This window comes from Austrofundulus limnaeus, unplaced genomic scaffold, assembly GCF_001266775.1.
Source record: "Austrofundulus limnaeus strain Quisiro unplaced genomic scaffold, Austrofundulus_limnaeus-1.0 Scaffold17, whole genome shotgun sequence".
Taxonomy (NCBI): domain Eukaryota; kingdom Metazoa; phylum Chordata; class Actinopteri; order Cyprinodontiformes; family Rivulidae; genus Austrofundulus; species Austrofundulus limnaeus.
Genome location: NW_013952419.1, coordinates 2615312 through 2626788, shown reverse-complemented (window position 1 = coordinate 2626788; position 11477 = coordinate 2615312).

The window sequence follows — 11477 nt, the reverse complement described above, 5'->3', positions numbered from 1 at the left end:
TATAAATGTATGAATCATATGGTGAAAAACTGACTTTGAAAAATAAATCTGCTCTTTTTTTCTTTTAAAAGGTTAAATAAAACAAAATATTGGTGGTAGTTTTTGACTGTGTAACTTTACAAACGGCACCCCATATTTCTACGCACAAATGCGTTAGGACAACACAAATACTGTTTTGTGTGCTCAAAGCAGGTGATGATGGTTTGTCTGTGTATGTGTGTGTGCATGTAAGTGTTCACATATATGTGCATGAAAATGTTATTCGTTGAAACTTATWGTTAGACCAATATAAACAACAAACACCATCTTGGGCACTGTACAAATACATTCACATTTATTTTAAARGAGAAATATCATACTTTTAAATCCTTCTTTTCTCATTTAAATCAATCAGTTGGGGTCTATATAAAGTGGAACTGCAATACTTTGGTCAGAATTTCTCCTTACTGTAACTCCTCAAGCTCCTCTTTCACCTCTTTTTCTGAGGCGTGTCTCAGATCAACTCGTTTTAAGGCTGTCTTTTTAAATCCAAACGTCCCCTCCAGCTACCAGAACAGTCTATTGTAGTTTGATAGCAGAGCAATGATTTTCTAGTGGTGCAGAAACTTTATTTACATATACAGGAACATGTTAAAGCTGTGGCTACAGTGTGTGAATGTGTGTATGAATGGGTGAATGTCTGTAGTGTAAAGTGCTTTGGGGTCCAATGGGGCTTGATAAAGTGCTATATAAGACCATTTATCATAACCTTTTGGGCCACAATTAAAAGTCAAAGACATATTTTAGTATGAACCCATCTGCAAAATCATCTCAGTTAAATTATCACGGGTTATTTTGTATTTACCTATTTTTGTGCCGGTGATGTTCACTTCACATAAAACCATGAAACCATTTCTGATCAGAGTGATGTAGCGGCCCAACACCGGTGTGGAAAGATTGTACACATTGATTTGGTCTTTCTCAAACTTTTCAATGCGGACAACCCTGGATGAAAGAACAAAACAAAAATTCATGTTAACATGTTGAAAATGAAAACGATAAGGTTAAGAGTAACCTCTTTATTTTCTCATTTTAGGTGCAGGAGAGGAAAATAAACTCAAATTTTAGAGTTGAAATCTTGAAAATGTACATAATCTTGTCTGGAGACTGTGTGGATTCACAAAAGCATTTTGTTAGCRGAAACACTTACTGCACGCTAATCTGTAAGGCTGACTCCCAGAATATATTTTAATTAACGCCACTGTGACATACTGTGAATATAATAAGGTTTTGATTTCCTGTTATATGTCTTTGTAACAAGGCAAATTTACAAAACAATTATTTCCCCCCACTGTATACATTTGGCAAACAAGGCAAAATCAAACAAGTGATTAAAAAGTTGCTTTCTTTGTGAGTGATTAATAACTGTTATTAAATGTTCTTCTGAAAGACCAGTTAGATATATTCTATAAACAGTCTATTTCAGTCTGAAAATGTGGAAAACAGTCAGTTTAGGGCAACACAAGGTTCTTACGGGTTGTTGTCAGTTTCTTTGTCCGGTAAAGAGTACCCGATGTAGATCTGAGCATTTGATATGTCAGTATTATCCAGATTTGTGTTGTATATGGAGATAGAGGAAATGCTGTAAACACCCTGCAGGTCAATTCTCCACCAGGAGTTATCCCGCTTTAGGGTGTGAGAACATGTTGAGGTGTTTCCATCATAAGCTCTGTTAGAGATGTACTGGAGGGATTCGTATGTATAACATGAAGACTGAGAAGATTTTTTGTCATTCAGATTAATTTTTTCTTCACCGCACCGAGCTGCAGATGAAAAATGAAAATAACAGAACATTAACATCAAAGTAATGTTGGTGCTTTCATGCTGTATATTTCATCATGGTTGAATAAATCTTAAACTGAATAGTGATACATTTGTTGGTACCTGTTGTCTGCTGAGTTATGAGCAGCTTTCCTGTGAAGTGCCAGAGAATTACTCATAAAAAAAGTCATGTTTCTTTTGTTTTTGTTAAGTCAGAGTTACGGTCAGCATGAACACACATGTTAAACAGCTTAATTTCCTCCCTCATTCTGATTTTCAGTGGTTATGTTTCAGTTCGTCTTCAGGACATTTATTTTTTGACCTTTCAAAAAAAAAAATCCTCATAATAAATGAGATTTGTTCACATAAATAAAATGAGCCACTTACCGATCAAACAGATGAACAACAGACTCCACTGCATCTTTGGAGGGAAAAAAATCTGAATCAGTTTAATTAATGAGATGTTCTTCAACAAAGAATAAACTCAAATAATAATTAAAAAAATGAAATAAACTTTGCACAGACGCATCCTTCTGTCTGAAAGAAAACAACTGCAGTTTATATTAAACTGACTTCCCTCACCTTGGAAAGATGTTGTTCGGACAAAGCTGATAATCTCTCTGCCTCAGAGAAGCGTTTATTCTCGTCTTCCTCATGAAAGAGGGCTTTCATGCTGAAAGTTGGTGTGTTTATGTAAAAAAATTCAAATTTTTTAAAACATATGCTTTTATTTCTACACAAAATATTCCTTTATGCATCCCAAAGAATGTTGAGCTTAGCACACTGACCCCTTCCCTGATACGCTGCAGATGAAACAGGCAAATAAGATGCAAATATGTCCCACAATGTGCTACTGTATTGGAAAAATAGCTTCACTGACCTGTTTTGCTGACCTAAAGGTCAGCAGGGTTTATTGACCTAACTGTTTATCTTCTGTTTTCTCTCAGACAAAATGTTTTAAGATCAGGACAAAATCTGTTAGAAGTAATCATTCTTGCTGGATAGTTAATCAAATATCATGCTCTCCTTGGCCCAAGCATTGGGGCCAAGAGAGGTGATATTGTCTGGTTTGGAAAACATGCAGTATAAATGAGTGTATTTGAGACTGCCTCAGCACACATACAGTATATGTACCACTGCTGTGCGTCACATGATGATCTGTGTCTTGCATCTGAAATAAATCCTGACGACCATTCATTCTTGGACTACGTGTTTCTATCTTGAGTAAATAACATTTCCAGAACATGTTGTCTGGGTTCCGTAAAATCATGGATTTAACTATCTTTGGCACACTCACACAAAGAAGCGTTATATTGTCTGTGAAGCTGCGGCTGTCAGAGCAGGACATGCCTGCAGATGAATTGAAACGATTAAATGGTAAGACAGAAAGGTGAGAGAGTAAAGCCAGGGAATGACTGTTCATTACCTCTCATAATTAATTCTTCTTTAATGAATCATTTTGTCTCTCCTCCAAGAGACTTCTTCAGTCTGATGAGTTTCAGGTGATACCAGCCTCATAAGCACTGCCTCCACATGGTGGTCAAACAGGTTGGTCACAATCAAAAGAGGGCCATCAGCCAAACAATAGGTAGTTAGTGCCTTAATTAGCACTATTGTTCATAAAGGGTCATGCGCCCCATCACCTGACTATCATTGGGGCCCTGATTCACACCTTTTTGCTCACAGGGGGCTGAGTCATACTTGCAATAACAGCGTTGTAGGAGGAGGACAACTGGACATGAAGGCTTCCACCTCTGTTTAATGATGGACGGTTTTTCTTCACAAAGATGGCTTCATTTACTCCTCTCTCAAACCAACGTTCCTCTCTATTAAGGATGAGAACATCTTCATCCCTGAAAGAGTGACCGCTGGCCTGTAGATGAGCGCAAACTGCAGAGTCCTGACCCGACAATGTAGCTTGTCTGTGCTGTGGCTGTTTTGTTTCCCCAATGTATGATTGATCATGTCCTCCTGACACTTAACAGCATATACCCCGTTTTTGCCAGGGAACTGGATCTTTGGGGTGAATTAATCTTTTTTGTAATGTGTTTTGGGGTTTGAAAGCCACTGGGATGTCATGTTTAGAGAATGAACGTCTCAGTTTCTCTGAAACTCCCACAACATGCGGAATGACGACTGGTTTGGGTCTGGGTTTAGGGTCTTCATGTTCACCTGGTTTTTGTCTGGAATCCTGTTTGGGTCCACCATTAAACAGAGGTGGAAGCCTTTGTGTCCAGTTGTCCTCCTTCTACAATGCTGTTATTGCAAGTGTGACTCAGCCCCCTGTGAGTAAAAGGTGTGAATCAGGGCCCCAATAAGGTGATGGGGCACATGACCCTCTATGAACAATAGAGCTAATCAAGGCACTAATGACCTATCATTAGGCTGATGGTCCTCTTTTGCGTGTAACTAACCTGTTTGTCCACCATGTGGAGGCAGTGCTTATAAAGCTGTGTTCACCTGAAACTCCTCAGACTGAAGAAGTCTCTCTGAGGAGAGACGAAACGATTCATTTTGATTTTTCTACCTGGATTACTGAGATGCATCAGGACATTAATAATGAGAGGTAATGGATCTCATTAATAATGTTAGACACCACTTGCTGTACATACAGTAAAATACTCTCTGCTTCTGGGGCTGAGGCATTTCATTTAATAACATTACTGTAAGCACAGAGGCACTTAGATGCTTAAATATGTCAACTGTGGTGATGTCCAAGAATCATTTTGGAGTTTAGATGTACTGTTACAAACAGTACATATGCTCCGTCATGCTCAGTAAATTAGGCAGGTAAAAATGTTTGTATACATTGAGTGTATACCTACATTTTGGAAAACTTCTGGAGTAAATGAACTCCTTTCTAGCCAACCAGACTACTGACGGTGCTTCAGAAATCAACATGTTGTCTTGTTTACCTGAATACACTCAAAAAAGCAGATGTGTTGGATTTATTTAAATTATGTCAACTGGTTCCACTCAACTGAATTGAGTAATTAACAAACTGACTTTACATTAATTTTTAAAATAAATGTAAAAAATTGCTTTACATTTACTCATTTCAGTTGCATGTAACCAGTTGACATAACTTGTTTAAGTAAATCCCACACATCTGTTATTTGAGTCCTTCTATAAAGACTAATCAGTGCTTTAGATCAGGGGTTGCCAAGTTTTTCTAACACCCCCCCCCCCCCCCCCCCCCAACTGTATTAGCTTCTGGCTGAGGGCCCGTACCTTACAAACTCACAAACAATGCTACAAAAATATATTAAGAAATATCAACTTTTAGAATGTTTTTACCTCACTTTTATTCATTATTTAATAATTATTACATTTGTTTAGTGAAATAATTTTATTAACATGTTTTAAACATGGGGCGGCACGGTGGCTCAGTTGGTAGAGCTGATGCCTCTCAGCAAGAAGGTCACCGGTTCAAATCCAGGTCTGGGGACCTTTCTGGGTAGAGTTTGCATGTTCTCTCCGTGCATGCGTGGGTTCTCTCCGGGTACTCCGGCTTCCTCCCACAGACCAAAAACATGACTGTTAGGTTAATTAATAACTTTAAATTGTCCCTAGGTGTGTGTGAGAGAGTGAATGGTTGTTTGTCTAGTTTGTCTCTATGTGTGGCCCTGTGATGGACTTGCGATCTGTCCAGGGTGTACCCCGCCCCTCGCACCGTGACTGCTGGATATGGGCACCAGTGACCCACGCAACCCTGAAAAGGAAGAAGCGTGTACAGAAAATGGATGGATGTTTAAAACATTTATATTCCTCTGGGAAAAAAAAACAATTTTCAATAAACTGTTGATGAAAAGTACCAAATAAATCAAACCTATATTATATAAATAGAAATTATATTTGAAAACAATGATTGAAAATAAGATTAGATTTTATGATAATGATTGAAAAAATTTGATACATTTTTTTTCAAATTCCCTCCAGCTGTCTGAGGCACCCTTACTGCCCCACTGGAGACCCCCCAAAGGGTCTGCAGCACCCCCCCCCCACACACACACACACACTTTGAAAACCACTGCTTTAGACTGCATTACTAGACGGATGGGGAACACATCCAAGAGTCTTGCTCAGGGAAACTTCGACTGGTGGAGTCAAACCTCTGACTCTCGTTGGAGGACAACTGCTCAATAAGGTTGTCAAATCAGCAGGGCAAACTGTGGGGTCCTGCCTTCCAGAGCTCACCACAAACTTCACTTCCCGCTGCCTGCGCCAAGCCCACGACATCATTCACGACTGATCACACCCAGCACACCATCTGTTCTATCCACTGCCCTCTGGACGAACGCACAGATCCATCCATGCCAGAACGTCTAACCTGGCCCACAGGCTGTGGAACAAACAGCTCATTCCCTATGCCCCCCACCCCCCACCTTCTCAACCCAGTCCTAACACAATAATCCACTGGCCAAACATTTATATTAAATTGTGAACTGGACTTTGCATTGCTGCAACACACCTTTTAGACATTTGATGCACTTTACTCTGCAAAGGGTTGTATTATTTGGGTTATCAGTTGGGTACACTATTTTAGGAATATCGCTGGTGGCACCTTAAGAGTTTGATATAATGTTGGGATGTTACAGCAATATCTTAATTTTTTTATAACAATGACAACTGACGTGAACTTTAAAACTGCCTCATTTATAGTTCAGGACAACCATATTTTGACTACATTTAAACTATTCTTATTACTATTTATTTATTTATTTATGTATTTATTTTGCTTCATGTTCTGATCCAGGAGTTGTTTCATGCATCACAAGACAAAAAATATATAAATAAATAAAATACTTGCGATGCTTCAACAAACCCTAACCTTTTCTGGATCAGCATCAAGAACAAGTCAGGTTTTTACAACTGAGCTCATAAATTCACTAAACAGTGTCCAAATTTTAAAAAATAAAATAAAATAAAAGCTAATTCAAAATAGATGCACATGCTCTTTTAAAGTATTTTCTTTGTTAGGAATTTGTGGTAAAGTTGGCAGATTTTTGACCAGCTTACATTTATGTTCAGACATGTTTATACACACGCTAGGGACTTGAAATAGGCCAGATTTACTGCTGTGCCTCGCTGCTGTTTTTGTTGTACACTTTGCACTTGTTCCTCTTTGCCAAGCTCGTATTTTCCCGTGTGTTTAAAAAGAAAGGCTTTCCTGTTAAAGTGTTTTCCTGCATGTTGTCTGGTGAAGAAGTGAGCGAGTGGAACAACAGGGATCCTGCAGGTGTTTAGAAAGTTACATAGCAACAAAGCATAATATGACAAAGCAGTTTAAAATAATAATACATAAATACAATTTTTTGTGCTGATCAGGTTCAGACTTTTTTTTCCCATTTCTGAATAAACTGGGAATTAACGAGGAAATGTAAAAGGAAATTTGGAAAGGACATTTGTATAAATTTTCAGAATATTGAACATTCTTGAAAATATYGGGGCTTACTTTTTAATCAGGGTGCCTTAGCGAATTTGATGCCCTAGGCAAGATTTTTGATGGCACCCCTTGTGCAGTTTTCTAAATCACTACGCCAATTTACATATATTCATATACCAAATTAAATTGTTTTCTTTTTTTATTTTTATCTTTAGAAACCAGATGGTGATATCTGCATAAAGAAGCATTTTCCAGACATTTGAAGAGCATTTTATTAAACTCTTGGGATGAATAAACAACATAAAATTTTATGAAGATAGAACACCAAAAAAATAGACTTTAACCTGAACTTTAGCTGAGATCATAAATGAAACTTCCATTTTTTGTTTGTTTTGTTGTTTTSTTTGTTTATTTTGTTTTCTATTTACTCGCTGAACACCAGAATATAGTCTTGACATCATATCCTCTGTACCATATAACTGCATGTATTAAAAAAGCAGAATAAATTACCTACATAAACATGAGTATCCAGTGGTTATTCTACTGACTAAATCTATTATATTTTGATAAAAAGTTATGAAAATTTTTTTCATCCCCCTCTGGGGTGTCCCCTAGATGGATGGCACCATTAGCATTCGCCTATACTGCCTATGCCATGAGCTGAACCTGTTTGTAATGCCTATAAAACAGAAGCTGCAACAGAGGCATTCAGTTTTTCTGTTAAAACTGGAGTGAGGTCCTGTAAAAAATATTGGTGRTTTTATATCACTTGTAGTCATGAGTATGACAATAATAATGTTAGATTGTCAGAAATCCACAATTGTGCCAATTCTAAATCCAGTCAAATACTTTTATGTTCCCTCAAATTTCATCCCAGAGATTATTTTTCATATAAAAACTTGTCRCTTGCTCCAATATACAACAATTAACAATATTTATTGTTCTTTTAGCATTATAAGCTGTCATGAAAATAACTTTTTTTCCACAGAATATGACTTTGCATTTTAGCAACCCAATGTCTGAAGTAATAAGTGTAGCATGAAGAAGCATTTAATGCAATGATTGATAAAATGTATATAAATATATATATATATATATATATATGTATATATAATTTGCAGGATCTGATATGAAACATAAATCAGTTTCTTTGATATTTCTTTGTTTTGCAATTAGATCATTTTTTGCTCTATGGTAATTAAAAAGCAAAAAACAAATAAAGCATTTTGCAGTAGGCTGTAATGCCTTTTGTCATCATGCACTATTGAGCATTATCTGTCTGCACAATAAATAACATAAATTAGTTCTGGAGGCATCAGGTTACTACTTCAGCTTGTTTTCTTTTCTCTCACACTCAATCATCCTTAAATCCTCGCCTTTTTAAACAGTTTGCATGTCGACCTTTAACCTCTGTACCCACGCAACACAGATCTAGTTCTCTGGGAGTGAGACTGAAATATAAAACAGAGAAAAAGTGGAACAAAATGCTGTCAACAAAACATACATTTTTCATTTTTTTCTCTTTGCTTACAGACTGAAATGCAGCATGTAATTTATCAGCTTMTTCAACATGTTTTTTTAAAGAAAAATAAAAAATACATATGTACAGTAGTTGGGCTTGCTGCAGCCAACCRAGAATCCCTTGGAGAAATCCCTCCCATTTATGTGAGGACGACACACAAACAAGAAAATCAATRGATGAATAAATTGCCCTGTTTGCCACAAAAAGACCCAAAGGAAAAATAAAGGATGGAAGAGCTAATGTGCGTCTTTTCAAAGAAAAAATGGAACCTGGGATAAAGATGCATGGACTAGTTTCCTTGCAATGGAAATTCTTTGTCTAACATTCTAAGAAGAAGCAATAAGAAGAACGTGGCTCATCAGATGGGACAAAAAGATTTCTGTACTTCATGACTTATTCATGTGCCCCTGAGATGTTGGTTAAGCTCCCAGGGGATAAATTAGATGTATGGGAGGCGGTGCAGTCAGCCTGTTGACGTCTCCAGCTCTTGAAAGGTCACACAGAAGCTCTCTGCAGTCTGGCCTCCTCTGACTCCAGCACTAAGCCTGACTGAATCCGATCATCAGCAAACAGAGTTACCTCCCTTTAACTGTAAACGCCTCTGTGGGATATGCAGTGGTCCAACACTCGTTCATCATCCTCTCTTCCTGGACAAACGTCCCTCCATGTCTGGGTGCACATTCAATTTATGATTTGCTTTTTTATGAAAAAGAAAGTCTTTGTTCAGATTTTCAACCGGTACCTTCCTAGTTTTTTTTCTCCCCACAACATCAAAAACCACTACCTGCATTGCTTAGGGGCTGAGGCAGATGACGGGGGAGTTAGAATAGTGATTGCACTGGCTGCAGAGTGTGACAATCCAAACCATGAAGAGAGAGGCAGCATGCTGAAAACACATTAGCAGATGGAYATAACTCACTGTGCAGGAGCCCCCTGCCCACCCCCGCTCAGTCAGCACTGAGCTCACCAAAACTCAGGACTCAAAAGGTCCTTAGGTCCACAKTGAGCAGCACTGTTTTATACTGCTGATTATCCAAAGCTGAGGTGATGCCTGGAGCTCAAACTGTGYTTGACAGTTCTGTTGTTTTGAATCAGCTCAGAGTTGTAAAGTAACTAAGTACAAATACTTTGTTACTGTACTTAAGTAGAATTTTTGGGTATCTGTACTTGAGTAATAATTTTTCAGCCTACTTTTTACTTCTACTTCTTACATTTTCACACAATTATCGGTACTTTCTACTCCTTACATTTTAACAAAAAGACAATTAGAAAGTCGTTACTGTTTCTTTTTTGCTTTTCATTCAAGCTTGTTATTGTGAAAAATAAATATCCATATAAATTATGCCTCCTAGATAGAGTGAATTTAATTGTGGTTGAATGAGAAGTATAAACATATAAAATTCTGATACTGTATTARTTTGTASACAAACAAATCATGTCACACTCCAGCAGGACATAATCATTAAAATAAAAGTACTGTAGTTAAGAAGAATTTGTATTTCATGAATTATATTATTGCATTTGGCCGCAGCCCTCAGATAGATTTTCATTTTGGAGAAAAGGTTTGTGCAGCCTTGATATATGTAAATAAACTGAAACAGCTGGACTACTGCACCCTAAATTAAACATTAATTACCGTAATGATTTCAATACAATATATTCAGGGAGGTCACCTCTTAATAAATGTCATTACACAAAATCTAACTGCTCATTTTAAATCAATACTTTTACTTTTAATATTTGAGAACAAAAAAATAACAGATACTTTAAGACTTTTATTCAAGTAATATTCCTAAAGGAGACTTTAACTTTTACCAAAATAATTTTTTGGTAAGATACTTGAACTTTTACTCAACTATCACTTTGTGGTACTTTATACAACACTGAATGTGCTAGTATTTTTGAGGCTGCTTTACTATCCTAAGATTKTTCATGTTGTAAATAACAGTACAAAAAGGGCTTAAAGTATACAACCCCAATTCCAATGATGTTGGAACTTTGTGACGCATAATAAAAACAGAATACTATGATTTGAAAATCCTTTTCAACCTATATTTGATTGAATTCTCTACAAAGGCAAGCTATTTCATGTTCAAACAAATAAACTTTATGGTTTATTTTTATTAATATTTTTTAATTTTTCAAATTTTCACTCATTTTGAATTTGATGGCTGCAACATGTTTAAAAAAAAGAAGCCAGGACAGGGGCAATGAAAGTTGAGGAATGCTCAATTAAAAATAAAAAATAAAAAAACACCTGTTTGGAGCATTCTGCACGCTGGTGACTGTCATGATTGGGTATAAAGGGAGCATCGTTGAAAGACTCAGTCATTCCCAAGCAAGGATATGGCAAGGTTCAACACTTTTTGAACAACTGTGTTAGCAAATCCAACAGTTTATAAATGCTTCTCAATGTAGAGTTGCAAGGAATTTAAGAATGCCATCATCTGCAGTCCATTATATCGTCAAAAGATTCAGAGAAACTGGACAAATCTCTGCAAGCAAGAAGCAAGGCCGAAAGCCAATTGCTTTTGGAAATCATGGACGTCAACATGCGCTGCCATCCAAGCAATGTCTTTTTCAGAGACTTCCCCGCTTATTTCATCAAGACAATACCATTCCACATTCTGCACATTACAGCATGGCTTCATAGTAAAAGACAGCATAGTAGACTGGCCTGCCTGCAGTCCAGACCTGTCTCCTATTGAAAATGTGTTGGGCATCATGAAGTGCAAAATACAACAAAAGAGAMCCTGGACTGTTGAGCAG